The following is a 13,451-nucleotide window of genomic DNA, read 5'->3' as shown; positions in this document are numbered from 1 at the left end:
TGGAACATTAGTGTTCAAGAATCTGGGGCCAGCCAACCTGTATGTGTGGGTCTTCAAAGCAAGAGAAAATTCTGATGCATAGTTAGAACAGACCCAAATTCACTAAATGGTGTGTATCTGTTCACTTTGCTTAGGTTGTGTAAACATAGCTTAGAATGTTTTGTGAAGATTTGCAGTATGATGTTTTGGAATGTGCAGATATAAATCACATTTTTTTTACCACCTTCTTGGCATATGATTACAAAGAACATTTTATTTGCTTCATGTTTTGCAGATCAAAAACCAAAGGAAGTATGTGTGTGTGTACGTATATATCCATACATGTGTATATATATATATATATATATATATATACACACACACACATACATGCACACACACATATATTTCCTTCTCTAAGACAATCTAAAAAGTATATAAATAGAGGAAGGCATATATTGTCTTAATACAATCAAATCATCTTTTATTCTTTCCTGGGGATTAGAGTAAAATGTTGCAAGTAAGGAGAAATATAAAATGAAAGAAAGTAGCTATTCTGCTCCTAAAGCTTTTCTCCCTATCTTAAAAAATAGGACTTGAAGGAAACTGAAAGCACGGATGGTTCGAGCAGCCCATGAGAGAATGGGGTTTATCTTCACTCAAGTAAATGGATTCCAAGAAGCTCCAGGACTATTTCAGTTTGACTAGCTTCTGCCACTGCCACTCTTACTATTAAAATAGAAAAAATAGTGCCTAACAAGCTGAAATAATGCTGGAGCCCTCCTGGATCTCCTATTTTCTTCTCCTTGGGTTTAATCACTTTACTTCTGCTGAAGACACACCCCTTCCCACTGGACTTCTCAGAGGCTGACTTTTTGTTTTCCTAAGCCCTTGACTTAACTCACCTCTGTAATTGAGGAAGGGAAGAAGAACTAGAAGATATAGAAATTACCCACAGGAGTAGGGTACAAATTGTGGGAAATTCTCAAGTTTGGCAAAAAGGTGATTTTTACTTCCACTAATAACAATCTAATGACACACCTTAATAGGATTGAGAAAGAGTGAAAATTATGGAGAAGATATGAATTGTAATAACAAGGTTTTACTATATTTTAGTAGCAAAAGGACTTACCTCTATTTTTGGAGGGTCAGAAATTAACTGTCTTTCTTTGATGGATTGTCCAACTGTAATTCCATCAGTGGCAGGAATTTTTTCTCCAGAGTTTAGTATTTACATATTTATGTACAAAATTCTTGCTTTTATCCTAGTTTCATTTTCTTCTTTTCAATTTAAGGATTCACCCACAACTAAATTATAAAGATTAAAAGTTGGCAGATACCAGAATACAAAAATAACACTTTAATTAGCTTTTTCTTTTCCCTCTTTCACCTTTTTTCCATATGTGCTTTGGAAAGCCTAATCCATTTCTTTGTCAAAACACTGGTGACTCCAAATTGAGAATATTATATGGGGGAAAATAGAAAAATAAAGGAAAGAAGTAAAAATTTTCATATAAATAGTGAATATTTTAAATATTTTGCTAAATAAATGTTAAGTTTCATTCCCTTAGAGAAAGAAATTTGGCATTGTGAAATCTCCTTGAACCTTGAACTACCCAAGTCTCCACACCAGTTATTTTCAGCAGGTTTACAAAGGAAGCATGGTTTAAATTTAAAACATTGATTTAAAACATTGATTATCTGGATTGATTATCTGGATTGTGAATCACATCACACACTTCAATTGACATGACTGCTGCTGTAAATTTTTTTAAAACTCGCCTTATTTCATTATTCTTAATAATTGTGAGATTACTATCTCACCCTCCCCAGAAATTTGGAACATAAGAAAATCTGATTCATTCTTTGGGTACAGTAGATAAATGATATCATCTTGCTACCACTAAAAAATAAACTGACAAATTCTTCATTCAATTATTAATAGATAAAATAACCTTGGAGACCAAATTGGAAGTTTCCTCAGTTTGGCAGTTTTTTGCTGAATACATTTGTCATCAGGAACAAAGTGTGAATCAATTTTTAAGGTGGGAAATTAACTTGCACAAGTATATATTATCATTAGTATTGATGTTTAAGTGATGGTAGAGGCAGTCATATTGCCACAAAAAAGGGAGCGTTTGCAAAATAAATAGGCTAAAAACACTGGGAGACTGTCCACTTCTAATTCATTCTAGAACAGTCATAAAATAACGATGTAAACTACCAACAGGTCAGATAATTTATCTCACCTGTACGTCTTTCTAAACTAGGAGATTAACCTGGGCTTCTAGCTTTTCTCCCCTTTTGATAATGATATCCTCAGTCTCTTTTGACCTTGATTTGTAGGATGATTTTTACTTCCACTAGAAGCAAGCTCAACAGCACATCATAATATTTATTTTTACTATTGTTTCGAAATACACACACCACACCACAATAGCACTAATAACAATCTAATGACACGCCTTAGAAACTGAAGTTTATATATTGTGATAAATACTCTATACCTTATGAAACTACAGAATGTGTATCGTTAATACTTTTTTGGATAATTCCTTCTCATGCCCTGCTGACCCCTCAACTATATCATCTTCATGATGCAGGCAGTACATTACTGTACTTGGGAAGCCATTCAAGCATTCAGGAAGCTCAAGCAGTTGTTTATCAGGCCTGCTCCCCATAGCATTAACAATAGTCACCTTATTTCACCTTTATCCATCCCTTCATGGCTTAGTTGGTGCTTCCAGTTCTTCTGTTAATAACAAAGATTTTATTGCCAGGATAATTATTCACCTTTGCAGATTAGAGCAAGCATGAGGAATCCATCAAAAAAGTGCAACGGAAGAACCACCTTATATCAGTAAAAAGCAAACGTGAGCCTCTTTGTGTGATGATTCCTCACGAGTTAACCCCTTTAAGTGAATAGTACTCAATTATATGATTACAGATTTTCATGTCAATAAATATTGTGAAGGGTAAGAACACAATGCTACCACAAAAACCTCTTTGGTTATTGGACACCTTACTAGCAATGTGACTTCTTTACCAATTCCACTAGCAGGTAGCTATGAAACCTGTAAGAAATCAGGCGATGGAAATATGCTCCTTGGCTTATTGAGACATCACTAAGGTAGGAAAGATGACCTGAAAGACAGCTGTATTGGACAGTCTTCTCTAGGTTAAAAAAAAAAAAAATGCCAAAGGACTAAGAACATATATATTTTTTCATCAAGAAAGCAAATACAACTCCAGAAAATTCCTCAAGTAACTAGACTTAAAAACAAAAACTTAATTTAGCCCTTGAAAGGCTTTTAAATTTTTAAAAATTAATAATTGTACAATTCTAAGATCACTGCTTTCTTAAAGGTGCACAAAACTGAAAAGTATTCATTGTTATTTTTAAAGAATTGTATTTCTGGTGAACTGTCTTTGATACCTAAATATTTAAAATATTTGCTAATTTTATTTGTTATTTATTCATATTAATAAAATAAAATTAAAATTGGAAACATTGCTAACTTGTTCAGAGCTTGTCATGATGCAAATCATTGAGCATGTAATTCTTTTAAATTTTTTTGTATTTTTAAAAATTAAATGTTTAAAACTGAAGTATAGTTGATGTATAATATTATATAAATTACAGATTGACAATTTTTAAAGGTTATACTCCATTTATAGTTATTATAAAATATTTGCTATGTAATTCCTTTAAATTATTTCTTGTGGAAGAACTTATTTTTATTTAAGCTGTTAATTATAGCCCTACCATGATCAAAAAACTAAATGTCTTAATACAAAATAATGTTTCAATTAGCTATATATTTATGTATATTTTTATGCTTAATATTTTAGTGTATAAATAAATAATTTCATTTACTAGCAACAACTGTTAAATTGAACAATAAATCTATAAGCAGAACAGTATTCTATACTATTCTGTTATTTAATTCAGAGACCAAACTCCCAAGCAATTAATATTCCGATTGCTGCTAATATACTACAATTGTCATAGTTTAACACCAGTTTCAAAAAACAAAATATGTGATTAAGTATTGTGGATTACCTGCAATTTCCCATGACTACAAGATCTTACAGTGTAGTTCTATGAACAGAGTTCTTAAATATTTCTAAAAAATGTCTGCCTTAGCAGATTTTTTTTTTAGTTTATAATGGAAGTTGTGTCAGTGATTTTTTCTGTTTCCCCCTTTATCTATGACTTTGCTTTTATTTTTACTTAAAATAGATGGAAGCAAAACTAACTTAGAAGAAGCCGTTCTGGGCTTAGTAAGCATTTGGTCTGTGATAAAGCCAAAGCATGTAATTTACAAAGACAATTTTCCCACTTCAACTATGTTTAAGTCCTTTATTAAGGGACATTCGCATTATTTTTTAATAATTTAAAATTAAAATGATACTGTTAAGGGATTTTGAAGTTTGAACAATGCTAATTTTAAGCCTTTTAAAAGAAAAGAAATTTTCGGAAATTTAATAAATCACGTCATGCCAAGTTTCAAACTCAAAGTTTGGATTTGATTCCATATAAAGTACCCAAACAATGAGTTTTAGGTGGCTCCAACTTAGTAACATTTATCTTCCCATTATTTAACTATTTCCCAAAATATATTCTTTTTCTCCTAACATAAAATACATCCTTGGGGCTTCCCTGGTGGCGCAGTGGTTGAGAGTCCGCCTGCCGATGCAGGGGACACGGGTTCGTGCCCCAGTCCGGGAGGATCCCACATGTGGAGCTGCTGGGCCGCTAAGCCTGCACGTCCGGAGCCTGTGCTCCGCAATGGGAGAGGCCACAACTGTGAGAGGCCCGCATAACGCAAAAAAAAAAAAAAAAAAATCCTTTTTCCACCCAAACCCCTTATTTTTTTTAACCAAGAAAGCAGGTATTAATATAATGATTCTTAGCATTGTGCCACATTAATTTTTTTCTAAGTAATCTGCAATTATTTAGAGATGTTTTTACTACATTGATGTGGGCCAAGTACAATCCTCATTTTTATAGGACATGATTGCCCTATGACATAGATTTATAAAATTTACACAAAACTATAATATTGATACAAAAGTAATTTTTTCAGTGTTTTATTATATTTTAGGATGACGATACACAAATAGTTTAAATGTGAAATTTAGAAAATTTTATCGAAATGAACCCAGTAAAACTCTGTTATAAACTGGCATATTGGGACTTCCCTGGTGGTCCAGTGGCTAAGACCCCCATGCTCCCAACGCAGGAGGTCTGGGTTCCCTGGTCGGGGAGCTACATCCCACGTACCACAACTAAAGATCCTACATTCCGCAACTAAAAGATCCCATAAAAGCAACTAAAAGATTCTGCACGCCACAACTAAAAAAACAAAAGAGATCCTGCATGCCGCAACTAAGACCCAATGCAGCCAAATAAATAAATATTAAAAAAAATAAAAAATAAACTGGCATATTATAGCATGGATAGAGGTACAAAGTCATAAAGTTTCTTCCAAAATGTAACTTTATTTTTTAAAACCATAATATTTCACAAGTAATTGAAAATAAGGGTATCTGTCTTTACATTGTGCCCAATACCAGTGGTACATATCACTGGTGGATAACTGAAATTGGCGGATTGTTTTCACTGAATTGATTAGTTGTTTCAACTTTGTATGGATACAGACTGAAGAGCCTTGACCTCATAAAAGACTTCAGAGGGAGCTCGGTTAGAGACTACCACAAAGATCTACACCACCATAATTAACTGTGTAACTTGGATCCCTCCAAAATACTGACACTTGCCCTAATTACCTAGGTAAGGACATAGAGCTGCTCTCTTGACCTGAAGTACAAAATTTTAGTTTGAAACACAAGTTATACCAAAGAGTTAAGAGGAATGTTTCAGTGGGAAATGTTACGTCACGGACTCCACAGAAAACAGAAGATCATCCCTGAATGTATTAATGTTCAGAGCCATGCTTCTTGCATTAGTGTATCTGTCAGATTACCCCTTTTTGTTATGTACCACCATGTAGTATTGTACTTGTTAATATTCCCTAAGCAGCTTAGACAAATGATCACTGATATATGTTTGGGGTAAATAAATATTTTCATTTTCTCCTCACAATGTGGTGGTTGGTACCCAAAAAGACTTTGAAGTTGAGTTTTCATTATACAGTGTCATTTGGGGAGAGCAGAAAAGTGGACTACTGGTAAACTGTTAAAGAGTTTGTTCCTGGGAATTCTGTTTTCAAAGATGTAGTTTTCATCCTAGAATTATAGAATTTTGAAATGGAAAGAGACATTAACAATTTTCTAGTCCAACCATTACATTTGTCAGAATAAACTGAAGCCCTGAATGTTAAATCACTTATTGAAGGCCACATAATTTGTTGCCTAGACAAGCTCCTAGAACAGTATTTTTTCTTGGCCAGTATTTTAAAATGAAAGTTTTCCATCTTAAGTTTGACATATACTGCCTCAATTTTCTTTCTTTTTAAAACATGGAAATTGAACACAATGTTATAAATAAAAACTATTAAGTTAATCTTTCTCCTTGTTTATTTTTAAGGTAGAAATAAAAATCAATGTAGAACAATCAAGACAGACTTTTCAAAGGAATAGATACCACAGATTTGGGGCCCAAGTCTACTCTGGACCCTCAAATACATGGTTTCTTCAACCTACTTGGAGAGAGAAATATGTTGAAAGTTTTTTGTTTTGTTTTGCTTTTAAGAAAAGGAGCATATGACCATATAAAAAACATTTATTTGAGGGTAAGAGAGAGATTTTTCCCAAATAACAAGTAAGATAAGTGTAGTCATCTTATTTCAATAATTTATAATTCAGCTATTCAGAAAGAATGAGGACTATATAACTGTTTCTTTCTTTAAATGAGGAGCTGGAGCACAAGGGGTATGGAGTGGGGAACATATGATAAATCTTAAAAACTCAAATGACAACTTCCTTCTAGAGAGTGAGACATGGGAAATCACACAACCCCAGATTGTGCAATGTCTAAAGACAGTGATAAAGTGACTACTTCATCGATGAAGACAGACAACATGCTCGTGGACCTACAAGGGAACCCCCTCGTGTGAGAAAGGAAAGAACATACTTTAGCATAATATGCAGTTGCACTTAGACCTAAGGAAAGGCTATCAAATAAATTTTTGAGCAGTTCTCCATAGTAACTTTAACGAGTCTACATTTCAGCTCTCTGTGTTCTCAACACCTCTGTCTACAGCTCAAACGCACGCAGCAGCTGCCAGCCATGCCCATGAATTCCTGATGTCCCAGCTGAGTGCCTCTGCCTCTGAGCTCAAAAAGCCCCTTGCTTGACAGGGGTTAACCATATCCGGAAGGCTCTGGAAGAGGTCTGCTGGGCAGCAGGACTGCTGTTGATGAGAGGCTTCTTGTTGGACTTGAGTCCAGGAGCTGTGGGAAACCCAGAAACAGCAAGGCTCAGATGGGAATAGCAGCAAAGGTATCAGCTTCCAATACTAGTCACGGACTAAGACAAGAATTAGGAGTTCTCGCCACTCCGCCAAGCCCCACAGTTGGGAAAGAATTGACATCTCCCGCAAAACCCCACTCCCAAGTAAATTTGATTTGCTATATCATCCTCAAATTAGAATGAGTCACTAGTTAATTAATTAATGCAATTATGCAAGCATGATTGTAAGCCACCCTGCTGACATATAATGTTTTTTACCTTTAATTACCAGGAGAAAATGGACAAATTGGAGTTTGAGCACCTAACTTGAAGAAAAAACTAGGAAATATAGTCTCTCCCACCACGCACACCACTCCCAACACATTCTACTTAAAAATCCTTCGCATTGTGGGCTTTACTTTTCATTTTTAAAATTGTTACTTTAAATTAGGTCTCAAAGAAAGAAGTTGGCATTTCTTATTCTTTTCAGAGTGGTCTGGGAAATGCTACATCAGTGCACCTGAGAAAAAAATAGGAAAACAAGATCTCTTGTAATTTTGTTTTTGAATCAATACCCGGAATAATGGCCAGAAGCAAAAATCCACCGGTGCGTCAGCAAGCAGGATGCTCGGCCAGTCAGCTTCATCCTTCCCCCCTGAGCTGTAGGCTCCACGCCGCCGCTGCGGGCCCCTAGAGCAGATAGATAATGTAGGACAGAATGACCAGACCTATGATGGCAAAGAACATCAGGATGAAAATATCCAGCATTGTGGAGTCCTTGGCCGAGGAGGCCTCTGGGTCCCGGGGAAATGTGAGCTGTGAGCACGGAGGTTGCAGTCAGTGGAGAGAAATGGCTCCCTCTTCCCTCCACTGCTCAGCCCTCCTTTCCCCTCCCCCTCCCAGGGCCTGAGACCAAGGGATGCTGCATCTCCATCAGCAGCTTACTCTCCCCCCTCACCCCACAGCCAACCAATCACAAAGCCCGGGAGCGGGTAACCAAGGAACTGCTCGATTTCGACCAGGCAGAAGTGAAGAGGCTCAATTTCTCCCCAGGAACCCAATCCTACCCCTTTGTATCTAAATGGAGTCTGAATGTTATGGAAGTAGGAAGAGATCTGATCTGTATCCAGGTGCCCAAGGAATGAATACTCCTGAGTGCCTTTCTTCTCCTTTTTCCCTCCCATCATCCTTGGCAAATAAGCTCAGAAAATAATGGTTGGGAGCTGGGTGGGCCACTGGCACATTGTAAAGTCACGTTATGGAGGGACATGGATGAAGTTCTCATGTGAGTCTCAGATGACATGTCTGGGGATGGAGCTAACACTTATGGGATTTCTATACTGTGTCAGATACTGCACACGTGGTGTAATTTCAACCTCCCTACAAGTCTTTTATAGATGAGGCTCAGAGATGGTCAGGAACTTGCCTAATGTTTCACTGGAAAGGGTAGAGACCAAGATCCAAAACTAGGCTAGTCCACTCCGGAGTCCACGTTCTTCTCTCGCTCCAGACTGGCCCACCCTGTTAGTCTGAAATGCCCCCTCAGCCCCACCTGCACTTCTCCGTTTGCGATGCGTGTTGCTCAGATCCCTCCGATTACAGTGTGAGCCCCAGAGGTCTCTCCTCCATTGATTCCTTATCTCTTCGTGGTCATTTCCCACATCCTTGTCCCTCTTATATCCTCTTCAGAACTCATTGCAGTGTTATACCCAGAGAGGGCACTAAAGAACTCTCGGTTAGGCCCATCCCTCTGCAGTAGGTGTCTAGAAATGCAACTCAAGTGACTTTTTTTTAATTGAAGTATAGTTGATTCACTCTGTTGTGTTAATTTCTGCTGTACAGCAATGTGACTCAGTTATACATATATATATATTCTTTTTCCTATTCTTCAAGTGGCTTCTTCTGAGGGGAAAGGAGAATTGGTGTTTTATAGTTTAAGCTGGGTGGCGGGTAGTCAGTTATGTCTTATGTAATTTTTATGCCTTTTGTCTTATTTCCTACTAAAAAAAAAACAAAACAAAACCTCCCTGTGTCACCTCTGAGGCCTAGTGTCCTTGGCTCCACCCCAGCTAGTTCTTTTGAAGGACCCAGGACGAGGGCATTAGCAACCCCTTCATCGTGCTAAGCCTCAGGAACTTAGGCCATTTCTAGAAGGGGGTTCAGAAACGCCCCGCATGGGTTCCAGCGGGCAGGGAACAGAGCTGTTAGGGAGTGGAGACTTGGTGCTGGTTCCCTCCCAAGCAGACCAGCCCTGAAATCACTCTGGAGGTGATTGAAGCTCCTGGGAAGAAGAGGCTCCACAGACAACAGGGTGCAGGCCAACGGAGGCAAGAGTTGCCAACTCATTCCCTGCTATTGGGGCAATATTAGGCAGCCTGCGCCTTCGGAAGGGGAGCAGGTGTCAGTACTGACTTTAATTATCCTACCCAGTACTGCCTCACCACTCACTACACCGCTGCAGCCTGGCAGCCGCCTCATCCCCTAATTACAAAGGCTTACTCTGGGGAAAGGCCTTTCCTCTCCAGCCTGCTGCTATCCGGAAGCCAGGGAAAGCCTTAATTCTGAGCCCGAGTGGGCAATGCTCCTCTCCACAAAGCCTGACTGGTGGGCCCGCGCTGGGGCTGAAGGATCTGGATTCCTTCTCTACCACTGTCCCTTTCCCAACCCTGCAGAAGAGGGGAAGCTGGCTGCCGTGCCTGGTCAGAGGTCAGACCCAGGTCACCTGGAGCAAAGAATGGAGCAAGGGAGATACTGCCGGGAGAGGGGCAAAGGGCATGTGGCAAGGTCATAGCGGGAGGCTGGGAGCATCACACTGGGGTCCTAACACCTCCAGCCCTGCCACCAGCTGTGTGACTCCCACCAAACATTTCTGCATTTCTGGGCTTCAGTGAACCCCATCTGTAAGATGGACATCACAGTAGCTACTTCTCTCACAGAGCTGGTAATAATGTCAAAGGGAAAAAATGTGTGTTTAAGATCCATTCATCAGACATCGTGAGTGCCGCTTCGGGTTGCCAGAGCACCTTGTGGATGGCTTCACCCATGTCATCCCACTGCAGACTGTCCCAGGCCATCTGTCATTTCATTCCTCAAACACGTGCTGAGTTCCTCCTTTGTGTCAGGCAGAGGCAAAATTGCCCCCACCCCCAAGCTGAGCTCATTCAATAATTCAGCCAACATTTGCTGAGCAGCTATGTGCCCAGCCCTGGGCAGGCAGCGGGGTTGGAAAGATGAGTTAGCCCCATTACCTGCCCTGACAGCGCACTGGCTAGTGGGGAGACAGGTGCAGAACAAAGGAAGTAAGACAGTTAAGACGAGAATATGGGAGCTCAAAGAAACTTCTGGGAGTGTCACCAAGCTGGGCAGAGGGATGTAGCCAGGAGCTAGCCGGTGAGGAGTTCTCCACAAGGAGGAAGTAGGTGCCCAGGCCCCCATCAGAGCAGACACACCACTGCTCCCTTCCTCCCAGGGTGACAGCTTCCAGGCTGGTCATTCTCCCCCTGAAGGGCAGCAGAGCTCCCAGGAGGGTGATGGGCCAATGCCCCCCAAGCAGACGGGACACACAGACACAGCAGCACCTCAGAGCCAGAGAGATAACCAAGTCTGCAGGTAAAAATTATACTTTTATTTGAGTCACCAGGAGAAAGAGTCACTTGTGGTCCTAGTGAAATGTTCAAAATCATAACAGCCCAGAAAGATTTGATCCCAAGCACAAGCCCACGAGGGAGGGGACCAAAACAGACCAAGGAAAGACAACACCCCATATAAAAAGATGAACGACGGCTTCACACACACACACACACACACACACACACACACGGATGAAATGTTTGGACAGAGGCAAATTTCACATGGTCATTTCTGTTTCTTTTTAAATACAGGTCTGTGGGGTGGTATTTTTTTTTTCCAGCTATTAAAAAAAAAAAAAAGGCCCAGAAGTGCATATGTGAGGGGGAAAAGGCGGAAATTAAGCAACAATTTTCCCTGGAGGGACATGAGAAAGAAAACAGGAAGCAATATTGAGAGAATTCACTTTTCTCACCATTGGGCTTCTTGCATTTCATTATTGGTCCACTAAAGTTATATTCACATTCTAGCTTTGCTTTCCTGGGATTAGATCAGCTAAAAAACCTGTGAAATGTAAAAAAAGACCAGGACTTGGCCCAGCCCTCGGGTTCTGTGCTCTTCTAGGGATGGATGGTTCTGGAAAGGAATAAGGACTCCCAGCAGCCCCTGGGTCCCTCAGCACCAGTGTGACAGTCCCTCCTCTCTCTGGGGGTGTGTAAGAAAAGGTCCCCTATTTTTAGGATGGGAGGAGCAGAGGGCTGGCAGCAAGATTCCAGCGGCTGGCTTGCCTTGTTTTGGAAGGAAATTTAAGCCGAGTGAAAAGAGGCTACTTCTTGCTCCCCCAGGTCCTCCTCCCACCCTCTCACCACCCTGCCAACCGCAGGTTCTCCAACAGGATGTGTCTCTGACCTTTGGTCCCAGAATCCACATTGTGCTTTGAGATCAAGAGGAAACAAAATGGACCAGCGCCTGCCTCAAGGCTCCCAAAATTGTTCCCTCTCTGCCTCCCTCACCCCCCAAATGGCCCAACATAAGACACTCCACCTGCCTTCACCTTGGTTCTGGCCAAGGGGGAAAGGGATTGGTCAGGCAGGGGCTCAAGCCTCTGATTTGGGGCAAATATTCCCAAGTCAACTCACAAGCAGTGAGGACTTGATGTTAAATATGACTGCAGGGCACAAGGATGCAAGGATGTCAACCTGTGGGGCCTGAGTCAGCGGACTCGGGGTGAAGATGGGAGGGGTGACCCAGAAGGGTGACAAGAAAGCCCAGAGATGAATAAAGCCAGGCAAGGGTCGTCACAGCCACCAACGAGCAAGAGAAGGGACTTGGAGATAGCACCATCTTTCCCTTCCTCATCCTGGGTCTGTGCTTCCAGTTTTGTAGCCCTGGGACCCTCCCCTCTGCTTCAAGGAGGCTTTAAGTAAATGGGGAGCTAGCCTGGGCAGGGTGGCGGGGGAGACAGTGCGGGTGACACAGGGTCCCCTGGCCCCCTATTCTGCGGCTCAGGACACAGAGATGGGGGAGAGAATATGCCTGGAGCCACAAAGCCTTCCCCCCACCCCTCCCCCACCAAGCACACCCCCCCCCCCTTACTTCCGCCTGGCACATTGGAAAGGGGGTGGGTGGGCTTCCTCCATTCGGGGATAGAAGGAGGGATTTTTCACTCCAAAGAAAACATAAGGAATTTCTCTCCCCCAGCGTCCTCTCCTCTCACTGTGGGTTTTGAGGAAAATATCGGGGAGGACAGCTCTGCACACACAGCCCGCACCCCGCCCGCTTCTCTCACGCTCACACTCACCCTCGCCTGTCACGGACACCTGCAGACACTCGCTCCTTCCCCCGCAACAAAGTCCTGGAGATACAGAGGGTCCTGTGGTTTCGCACAGTCCACCTGGGGTCGGGCGGGAAGTGGGGAGCGGGGAGGCCATGGAAGGCCTGGAGACACCTTGCCAGGAGGCGCGGCGAGGAGCGGCCTAACTAGATCTCGCGAGAGGCTGGGCTGCATGGGCGAGAGGCCCGAGGCTTCCCTGGTGCACCCTTCACAAGGAGGCAAGCCAGGGACCCTGGGGACCGGGGTGGGAGTGAGGGAAAAGGGCTGCAGAGAGAACACCCCGTTCCCCTCCTTCCTGCAGCTGTCCCTAAAGTAAAGGCGAGAACCGGACCCAAGCCGAGCTTCCTGGGGAGCTGCTCACCCACACCAGGCTCGGGTGGGCAGCTGAGCAAAATCACAGTGTGAAAAGGAACCGTGTCCGGAGGGAAGAATGAATCCCAAAGCAGGAACTGCACCCTCCTCTGTTGCCCTTGAGCTGGGGAGAGAAGGGTGAGGGAGCCCCTTGGAGGGCTGGCAGCCCCATCTTTGAGAAGCAGAGGCAAAGCCCATCTCACTGGTCCCTGCACGACGGCAGCACCCCTGTCCCCATCCCAGGGGCAAGGGCGGTGGGTCCCACTCCCGGGAGTGTGTGAAGCAACTCCCAGCCGCCCTGGG

General features: G+C 42.1%; 1 long non-coding RNA gene across 1 annotated transcript; it reads right to left on the bottom strand.

Annotated features, from left to right (window-relative positions):
- Window positions 1-5,468: 5,468 nt before the first annotated feature.
- On the bottom strand, window positions 5,469-13,157 carry LOC113613632 (uncharacterized). The gene is made up of 3 exons (XR_003430310.1): window positions 12,765-13,157; window positions 7,972-8,086; window positions 5,469-7,398 (listed from the first exon to the last, which is right to left on the bottom strand). It is a non-coding gene; the product is annotated as an uncharacterized LOC113613632 (long non-coding RNA).
- Between the last annotated feature and the right edge of the window lie 294 nt (window positions 13,158-13,451).

Source organism: Aethalodelphis obliquidens, unplaced genomic scaffold (genome assembly GCF_003676395.1).
Source record: "Aethalodelphis obliquidens isolate GAN/ISIS:26980383/991018 unplaced genomic scaffold, ASM367639v1 scaffold89, whole genome shotgun sequence".
Classification (NCBI taxonomy): Eukaryota; Metazoa; Chordata; class Mammalia; order Artiodactyla; family Delphinidae; genus Aethalodelphis; species Aethalodelphis obliquidens.
This window is presented reverse-complemented; position numbering and strand designations above follow the sequence as displayed.